The following is a 10,146-nucleotide window of genomic DNA, read 5'->3' on the forward strand; positions in this document are numbered from 1 at the left end:
TTGAAGATTAAAGTAAGGTTTATAGGTAATAATATAGATCGAAGCGGTTGTTTTAGAATTAAACGTTAGAATCACTGTTCACCCCGCAGACCGCGGACTGATAGGTCGAGTAAGTTCTATTCATCGCCGGGCAACACGCATATAGTGCTACTTTACGAGGTGACGGCTTTTTGAAAAATCCTATTCCAGTAATACGGATGAACGTCGGTGGAGGAGTGGGGGTTTGGGAAGGCGGTCAGGAAATAAAGCGTTGCGGGGCGGACGTCGCGCCGGGGCGCCTTCACGTGATGAGCGCTCTGATGATGTACGACGACTCGACTGAGACCGTCAGAAGCGACGACTGGCTCAGGTCGGCGTCCGCTGTCCCAGCGGCGCGACATCGTAGCAGCGTCCCGTGCGGTCGCGGACGGCGTCGACTGAGGCTCCACCGGATTTCTCATACCGGTGACGAACAGCACCATTGGCGAACACCATGCCCGATGCTGGTCAGTACGCTCAGCGAAACGACCAACTGGGCGGCGTACACGGCGGCGTACCGGGCGGCCGTCAGCCGCGTCCACGGCGTCCACATGCGGAATATGAGCGCGGCCGGCGAGTCGATGTCGCCATTCCGGGTCGCCCAGACCACGGGCGCCATGCACATCATCACGTTGGCGGCCGGCATGACGGCGCCGTACGTGCGCACGAACCGCGAGAACAGCGCGTCCGCGGTCGCCCGGCGCCCGTCGTCCCAGAAGTCCCGCCGCACCGTGTCCAACATCCGCCGGAACTCGGGCCGCTTGTGCACGCCGATGGCGAACAGGGCCAGCGTGCACGACGAGCCCGTGATGTACGTCAGCATCTCCACCGTCTCCTCGTAGCTGGTGTGCCGGACCACCAGCGAAGTGGTCACCGACGTCATGATGAACGTCCAGAACGCGCATATCAGCCACGGGTACGCGGCCGCGATCCGGGCGACTGCGACTTGAAAAATCAAGAGATTCGATTATTCTCGTGCGGACCAATAGTCGCGACAACAACAACAACAACAACAATAACAAAAAGAAATATAGTTATAATGAGATATGCATAATATACACGAAGATTCTTTTACCGGATAAGATTCATCGTTTCAAAATCTGTATGTGATAACGCAGTATTTGAAAATATTTATTTTACACATTATGGTTTCCGGTGCAAATAAGACGACATTTTTTTTAAGAAAAAATCGTCATGATTTCGTAAGCCTAATACTGTTGTTTTCAATGACGAAACACATTTTAAATTTCGTGTTTTGAAGTAGAACGTATTTCAGAGTATATGTGGATGAATAATTTACTAATTTTAACTATTTTAAGTCTAGGTTAACGGAGTAGAGTGGAACCGTGAGATCTCAACTCACTACCGAAAAAAAAAAGTTTTATTTTGACTAAAAATTATAGTAGAAACCGCTTATCAAGAAAACTTTGGAACTGAGGTGAGATATATCAATTAATCGACTGTTTCTATTAAACAATTGATTTGATTTTTACTATGAAAAAAAAGATGAAAAATATATATTAAAAAATTATACGTACAATGTATTATTAACTGTGTATGTATATAGTTTAAAAAAAGTATGTAGTTTTACCATGCCTTGAACTACAAACGATACGTACGTACAGGAAAGAGCATCCTTACATAGGTACCTACTGTACTTACGATAAAGTACAGTAAAAATAAACGTAACGACAGCAAAGTACATTAGTTATCGTTGGATAACCGGTGTATTTGTCAACTAACCTTTGCCTAATTGTTTCAAACAACCGATGTGATGTTTCGATAATCTGATTTATTTTCAATGTTTTAATATACGGCTGGTCCGTTCTTGAACATTTTGTTTCAATAACGCGATTCTATCAATTATCCGTGTTCGTAATAAGCGGCTTTTACTGCACGTGAAAAATAAATTTTTGTTTTTTAAACAATGAGTAGTGTTTGATCAATAATCCTCAGTATATTCTTCCACTTACTCTTGAACGTGATAGTGTTAATTATGCAAAAATATATTATCATTAATAATTGTATATATGATAATTGGGATTCGTTTCTTATATTTTTATGGTTATAATATTATTAGTAACGTGTTGGCGTAAATCACGTTGAAATGATGTTAAATATGCATGCAATACTTTATCATTTATTATTTTTCATTTCTATCAATCGACTTTTTTTTAAATTTAACTCCAGAATTAACAATGAAATAAAAATCTTTTTGCTTGCTATTCAGATTTGGCCAACGTGTCACAGGTATTACGCCATATCACTGGTCAATGGTATATGTGGAAGCACTTGGTGGCGTAGCCAGGGTTAATTTTCTATGGTTTTATGCATTCCAAAAATACTTATCTTAATCTGAAATTATAATATATGTAACTTAATAATATTGTGTATAAGATCCATAAAAAAGTCCCATATTTTGTTGTATAGGACGATTCCTCAACCCACCTATCCAGTTGTTGTGTCACTAATAGTCACGGTTCGTAGGCATCTATAGAAAACTAGGCATTAAAAATTTATAAAGCTAAAAGGTTATATTGCTTTAACTAAACATAACAAGTTACTGTTTTTCTTAGAAGTAACTCCTAACTTAACGAGTTAAAATATTTTACATAACATACAATAATTTATGAATTAATTAATGATATTGTCAGGTTAAGTTTTTTTCTAATATTAACTCTATAGATTTGAATTTAAAATAAATTATATAATTGAAAATAATAAATTAATATTATTTATGTATTTTTAATGTTAAAACAGCTATATAATATAAATGTCGTACAACTACTAAATTGTACTGTTGAAGTGTTTCACACTATTTCTGGATTCTATAATAGTAATCGAAATATGTGAAACAAGTATATATAGTATACTAAATAATAAATAATAATATGTTAAAAATAATAAATAATAGTTTATCCCCAAAATACGAGTACAATTTAACATAACATGACATAATAGATTTTTAACTGTACAACAGATATAGGTGTAACCATTATTGAGTAAAGAAAATTATATATATTTTCCCGTTATGTTTCAACATTTACATATTTATTTATAATTAATAGTTATTGTTATATTTTTCTAATAACAGTAAATATGTATAGATCAAAAATAATTTATTTGTGTATGCTAAAAAAGTGTAGCTATTATGTATTAACAATTAAAATTTTGGGTAAAAATTATGGCATAGGATTTTTGTTGATAATTAAAATAGGAACAAAGACAAACTTAGTTAATTCCTTAATGGATATATTATTTTACTTTTAATGATGATATGATACACAATATAGTATAATCATTAGTATGCTAATATGGTAGAATTAAATATTTTATTCTTAATATTAATTAATTAATTAATTGATTAATATATAATATTATAAGTATAATTAATTATGTTCTAAAAATAACTTAGATAATTATAATTAAAAAAAAACTAAAACTAAAAAGTGTTACCATTAATACGGAAAGATGTGTAGACTATTATAGTGAATAAATTCATTAATGTAGTTAAATTATTTTATTAGATTCCATCATTAAATGATAAGTATTAAAATATGAAAGTACCTGCAAAAATTAGTTTTTATTTATATATTTTGCTTTTAATTTTAAAAATTAAATTTAATTACTATGCTATTTTTAACCTTCAAAAATTGTCTAATTTAAACTTCATATGAAAAAAAAGTAACAGATTTTTAGTAAGTTAAGTGGTTTTTTTTTAATTAGCTTATGACTTTTACAAGTTAAAATTAAAAAAAAAGTAACTTAAAACTTAATACTTAACTTAAATTTTTCTTTGTTAACTTAATAATTAACGATTTAAGAGAATTAATAATTTTCTCATCTTATTCTATCTGCATGATATAATATTATTGCTAAGGATATACCTAATATTAATTATTTTCGATTTTTATAATTTATTTATTAAATGTACATATTTAATGTAAAATTGCTATTTTTTGCATTAACAGACTAAGTTAAAATTAAAAATTTGATATGAAATAACGGCAAGTACTTATATGTATATATATATAAATATATTGTGGAAATTTAAATGCTTATATCATTTACCAAGCAAGAACCTGCATAATTCGTGAGTTTTTGAACTGGTTTTTATTTGAAAATGGATATTTTATTAAAGTGAGTTATATCGGTTGCCGTTTAAATTTACAATAAACGCTATTAGTTATTACTGATACAAATTTTATTCAAATTTTACGGTAATATAGTCAAGAATACAAATAATTTCTCCCAATTTTGTAGGACTAAGACTGTGAATAAAATAATATCTGAATATTATGATTTCATAAAACCATTTATACTTTAAAATTAAATTAAATGTTTGTTTTATGTTATAAGGCAAGGGCCACTTTATTTCAAGTATGACTTTATCAACATGTAAAATATATTAAAATTCTATTTTTTTGCACTAAATGAAATTTTTGTATTTTTTTTTTTCTTACAGTAGTTATTCTTATAGAATGGTGATGTATACTGTTTATCACTACTTAGATACCGTTTTTCGTATAAACAAAAGACAAAATAAATTAATCAAACTAGTCGTCTTCTCCTAATTCAAAACAAAACAAATGTACACAAGCTCTAACATCATTTCAAGTTTATTATTCGACCAAAATCAATAATTACCCATTTCTTTAATTGTCTCCTACTACATAATTGTTTTTCTTTTGTCGATCTTCAAAATAAAATAAAAAAATTACCTTTATTGCCCGGATATACGTTTATTCCGTTCAAAAGCAATAACGTCAGCCAGTAAACGGACATTTTTCTTGCCGTAATTTTCTCCGATGTTTTCATGATGTTTGTTCGGAAAACAATGAGGTTGATATTTGAAGCGCGACAAAAATAAGAATGTTCACAGTTATTTGGTTTATATAATTTAATTTTTGTATTTTAATTGTCGACTACCAGACAAATGAATAATTAAATGTAAAAGTTTACGGAAAATTATAGTCTTAGATATTCCAAAATACTTTTAATTTAATTGTAGCTGTGCTATATCCGCCCACTGAAATTAGTCAGTTGTAGTATAGTATTATAAATGGATTACGATTAACTTATTCAGTTTAAATAATCCCGTTCAAAATACAGTCAACTCTCGATAATTCAAAGCTGGTGGGACCTATGAAAAATTTCGAACTAACAAGACTTCGAAATTGCCAAGTCTTTCGAAATATCAAGATAGTAAAAAAAAAAAAATTCGAATTACTGAGTTATGATAATATTTGTTTTTTATTATACATTGTATGTATAATAAATTATTAAATATTTCGCAAATTGGGCAGTGCTACTGCTATTTATTGTTTTTAAATTGTAAATATTAAATTATTATTATTAAGTATATTAAATTATTATTAGATCATGAAGAAATCAGTAATTATTTTCTGTTTTATTAAACTTAGTTTCGTTTTTTTAATACTATATTTTTTAGAGTAAATAAAGCTTTGAAAACCTCGATTTCAACTTTTGATTGAAGCAAAAGGTTACGTAATTTCTCCAATGATGAAGTGGCTTCTTTCAAAGTCAGGTCAAGTAGAGGATCTGTGTTGTCTTTGATGTCTTCATCAAAACTTAATGTTTTTTTTTTTTAATTTTGGCATTAGAGAGAACTCCCCATCCAGCAACATTTTCATTCACTTTGACATAATCAGTGAAAGATATATTTTCTCAAACTGACAGAAAATTCAATTGTATTGGTTCAATATTTATCTGGTCGTTTTCTATTTTTGGAATTCCTATATTAAATTTTGATTTTTTTAAAACACTTAAATATTATAAAAAGGGCCACATTTTTTCATGTATTATAAACAAATGTCTTATCTGTTAATATACAAATGTTTTGGAGTTTGTTTACTTTCAATGCATTCCAAAACATTCTTTAAAACTTTTTGACAGTAAAAATTCTTACAATTCTTAATTATACTTTGGTCGAGTGGTTGCAACTTCGATTTTTGTATAAGGAGGAAAAAATTCGAAATTCAATATTAAAGGTGGGAGGTTATCGTGAATTGAACAGCTGTCTAAAAACAGTAGAATTTTGCGTTTCAGATTTGTATACTATAAAAATAGGTGTATTATATACTTATAAATTTTAAATACATTAAAAAAAAATTTTCTCAAAGACATACGTGAAATACTTTTATTTATATTTTAGTTACAATAATAAATTTTGATTATTATATCATGGAACATCTACATGTGTATATAACAGAAAAAATTCAATATTTTTGTTAACGATTCGACATTCAGTTTAACTTTAGAATAATTTCAAATGTATTCAGTAGATTTTTCAAATTCTCAAGTTTTTAAATGGGTCATAGCTATGAAAGTTAATATATTTTCATAATTATCTATAGATTATAAATTCAAATGTGGGTAAACACGTTGTAACAACTCATGGTAAATTCAAATATATTCAAATATATAGAAATGAATAATGCTCGAAAGCATGAGATATAACTAGTTTAATAGCAATAACCAATAAATGAATATTAAGTTATACTTACTAATACATTATTTATTAATTATTATGGAACCTCTGTAAGAATTGTGTGCATTTAGTATTTACTACAATTTAATGAATTTCTATTTAAAACGAATGTTTGAATGCCAAGCGTTTATGGACTTAATATTGATACAATTATTATTCTATTTTAATTTTAGTTTTGAACTTGAGTCATATACGCATATGTATCATTTTAAATACTAAAATAAAAAAAATTATTTATCAATTTATCTTTTTCCTTCTTTTAGGTAAAATAAAATAAAATAAAATTATAGTTACGCTACAAGATCGATAATATGTTAAGTACATTAAACATTTCTAAATTATGTAAAAATGTTTATTTTATAGATTCTGAGCTGTAATAATTGTATTTATTTTCTAATAATGTATTTTTTCCATTATAAGTTTTTGGAGCGATGAAAATGCTTTAGTCTTTAACTTTAAGAATGATTTGTGATAGAAAATTGGAAAGTTCGAACATTCTAGTACTTAGCGATATGTAATTAAGGGAACCTAGAAGAAATTACTTACTGAAAATTAGAAATATATCATTACTTAAATTTTGATTTTTTTGTATATTATGCAATTTAATTTTCAAAATATTTAAATCAATTTTAAGCCAAGACTTGCAAACGTTATAATAACGTTATATTTGACAAAAAACGATTGAAATTTTTAACGTAATTATAACGGGAAACGATAAACATAAATAGTTAAATAACACAAAACAAAACATAACGATTTACAAAATATATGATATATCATAAAACAAAACATAACGCAAGACGTTAAATATAGTATATCATTGATTGAAATAATTAATTTCCAATTATTTAATAGTTATAATTTATAAAATACATTAAACATTTTAATTCTGAATAATGTTAAACGCAAAATTTGTAATACGTTTTAATTCTAAATAACGTAAAACAAAATATTTTTTTTCTAATAAAAGCCTTGCTTTAAGTTATTTAAAGCATTTAAAATGACGAGAGTTTTTGGTTTTATTTTTAAACTAGACAGTGATAAAAAAAGTTTTAAAATTTAAAACTAGACTTTTCATAACCACAGAAAACAATTGGGGGTATTTAAGTGTCTACATGTATATGATTGATAGGAATATTAAAAAAATTATATTTATAATTTTACTTACTTTATTTAAACTAAAGTACAATTTGAAGTAATAACACCATTTTTAGTTTTTTTACTATTAAGTAGGTATACAATAGTTATAATAAACAATTTGTAGAAAAAGTGCTTAAAATAACCATTCATTCTAAACCGCAATAGAATTAATAGAATTAATATTGTTTTTCCTTGTAGATAATAATTAAAAAATGTTGAATTTAAATTTAATATATTCATTAGGTACAGTAATCTACTCAAAAACTAGATGTACTCAAAAACTATTAGGTACTTGGATTTTTTTTTTTTTTTTTGATTTTTACATCTCTCAATAACTAATAAAAATATAGATTCAAAGTTTTAAAATTATATCTTAACCACATAAAAATAGAATAACGTATTAAATTCTTAAACATTTCTACATATCACTGAAATTTAATGTAAATGATGTATTTACTATAATATGTATTTTCAAAGTATAAATTCTATAAGTGTTACACAACTTTTTCAAATTAGGAAATTAGATAAATTAGATTTTTATAAATTAGTTTTCTTTACACTAAGTTATTGTGGCAACATAGGTGGCTCAGAGTCGCTTCATTTTCATTTGTCTTGAATATTTGTTTTTAGAAGTTAAGTGTCACTGCGGGATATAGTCAGTATTGATCATGCAAATTTTAACACTCGACTGCTCTCAATAGTCAATGATGTATATCTTTTTACACCTATTCTTACTTTGCTAATGATTTTGAACAGCGTACCTTTTTTTGTCTTTCATATAATTTAATATAGTCATCTATAAGTAAAAATAAATGCATTATAGAAAATAACAATATATGATTGCATGATAGGTTTTTTTCATTTCGTATAAAGAGAATCATGTGGTCCATTTTTTTTAGGTATTGGAAGAGATTGTTCAGACAAGTTTTAGAAGCAATATTGGATATAAGAAGCTTCGGAAAATTTAGTAAAATAATGGGTATTAATATTGGATTAACGCTTGGTTGCTAACACACTTAGAATCGTCAGGTATTTAGACCAAGGTTTATAGATTATAATATAAATTAGTTCGATGTTTAAATAAACCTAAAAATTGTTGAAGGTTGAAGTAATTGTTTATTAATTACTATTAATTATGCTTTATAGATAGGTTTTGGAATCAAAAATATTTTCCTTAGTTAATGCAGTCTGTGGGACAATGATACGTATTCTTTTAAATTAATTTTGGAATATATACATAGAAACAATGACCTCGAAATTATAACTGATGTATTATTTGATTACACATAAAGTCGCTAAGTCTATTATATATCATAATGTAATAAAATAAAATAATTTGGTTGTTTGCAAGCTTTTAAAACAATTTTATACGTTTCCATATCATATAACTATTGAACTACACTATAAATATAAGTGGTATGGAAATAAAATAAGCTATAAAAAATTCTTACCTTATTTTGCTGAAAATATATTCTCATCAAATGACGGGAATACAATCGACGCGTGTAGTTTAATGTCTGTTTGACTATCGTAATAATGTTTACTATATTTATACTAATATTTAATTATTCCATTAAAAAACCACTAACCGATCAAAATCATTCTATTAAAACTCTACTTCGATTATCATTTACATCGAAAATAGAGAATACTGATAAAGAGGAATAACTATTTAATTATTGGGATGTCATTAAACTTCCTACACGATCTACGCGATACATTAATTTATATAGGTAACTTCGAGGATCATACTTTGATTTAGTATTCTGTTTATTATTGGTAAAGGGCATAAAGGTATATTGTTGTAGAAACTTTAAAATCCTATACATGTATAAAATATATAATTTAAGTTTGAATAACACCTCAATCCTCTCTCGAACCCACTATACTGAACATCTTTAATACATTTTGTTTATGGAATATTGAATGTGGGTGTTGTGTAAATTATGATATGATTTAAAACATTATCACTAAACCATAATAAAATCAACTATGTTGTAAAGATATAAGTGTCATTATTTTATATTCTAATCGGATGGATGTATTGATTTTATAATGATGAATGTTTTGTGCGAGTATGTATGTGTGTGTACGTGTGTGTGTTCAAGTGTATTGTCCGGTAAAAAAATTGAATATAGTAAATATTTGGAAAGTTTAAAATAAGAATTCTAAGAATTTTTACGCAAAACCAGTTTCGAATAAATTCATTTTATTGTTTTGTTGTTATCCAAAAATATATTATCATTTTTTTTTCACAAATATTCATATTGCTGTTTAATATTCACTACTTATAATTGTTTAAATATTTTGGATTATTTGTACTGTTGAAAGATATTCTGAATTTTCAATTTGTTTTTTTTGACTTTATTATGATAGCATTTTTGATTTTGTGTAAAAAAGATTGAAAATGTAATATACAATTTTACTCATATGTTTTAAATACTAATTTTTTAGTGATATAGACTGACAAACTGTCT

Source organism: Melanaphis sacchari, unplaced genomic scaffold (genome assembly GCF_002803265.2).
Source record: "Melanaphis sacchari strain LSU unplaced genomic scaffold, SCAv2.0 Contig27_pilon_pilon, whole genome shotgun sequence".
NCBI lineage: Eukaryota > Metazoa > Arthropoda > Insecta > Hemiptera > Aphididae > Melanaphis > Melanaphis sacchari.